The sequence below is a fragment of the Triticum dicoccoides genome, chromosome 7A (assembly GCF_002162155.2).
Source record: "Triticum dicoccoides isolate Atlit2015 ecotype Zavitan chromosome 7A, WEW_v2.0, whole genome shotgun sequence".
In the NCBI taxonomy this organism is placed as follows: Eukaryota; Viridiplantae; Streptophyta; class Magnoliopsida; order Poales; family Poaceae; genus Triticum; species Triticum dicoccoides.
This window is the reverse complement of record NC_041392.1, coordinates 718981762-718982807: the sequence shown is the minus strand read 5'-3', so window position 1 is coordinate 718982807 and position 1046 is coordinate 718981762.

Sequence of the window (1046 nt, the reverse complement as noted above, 5' to 3'; positions counted from 1 at the left end):
CGTAGGGCAGGGGCGGCGCACGGCAGCCGCGCAGGACAGGGGCGCGGGACGGGAGGGGTTGTGCTCACAGGGGGGCGGCGGCGACGGCGAAGGCGATCAGCCTGACGGCGTCGGTGGCGGCAGCGACGGCGAAGGCGAGCAGCCTGACGGCGTCGGTGGCGATGGCGACGAGGAGGAGCAGGGGCGTCGGGCAGCGACGGCGATGAGGAGGAGCAGGGGGCGTCGGGGGAGAAGTGGATGATTTGGTCGGAAACTGCTAAGTGTTGTATATATAGCAAGAGCATTGGTCCCGGTTCGTGAAACCAACCGGGACTAATGCCACCTTTAGTCCCGGTTGGGGCCACCAACCGAGACCAAAGGCCTCTTTTCAGCAGCCCAAAGGGCGGGAAGCGGCGGCCCACAAACCGTGACCAATGCCCCCCTTTAGTCCCAGTTGGTGCCACCAACCGGGACCAAAGGCCTTGTGCGGCTGCTGCGTCAAAAGTTTAGTCCCACCTCGCTAGTTGAGAGGGGTGCGCAATGGTTTATAAGCCCCACTGCCTCACCCCTCTCGAGCTCCTCTCCATTGCAGGCTTACGGGCCTAATTGTCACTGCTATGCCTGTGGGCCTACTAGGCCTCCTGCGGGCCTGAATCTTGGCCCTTGGATGGGTTTCTAATCGTATTCAGGCCATGGGGGCCCAGTAGGTGGCATTTTTTTTGTTTTTTGTTGCTTTATTTATTTTCTTTTGTTTTTTGCTTTATTTTTTAATTCTTTATGCTTTTAGTTTTAGAAAAATTATAAACTTTTTGTTAATGCCATTAGTTTTCAAATTTGAAAACACTTTTTTTGTTTTTTTGTTTTCTTTGTTGCTTTATTTATTTTATTTTGTTTCTACTTACAACAAAATACTTATTGTTGCTATTTTTTTCCAGTTTTTTTGTTTTGTTTTCTGCATTATTTATTTTCTTTTGTTTTTTTGCTTTATTTTTATTCTTTTTGCTTTTAGTTTTAGAAAAATTATAAAATTTCTGTTAGTGCCATTAGTTTTCAAATTTGAAAACACT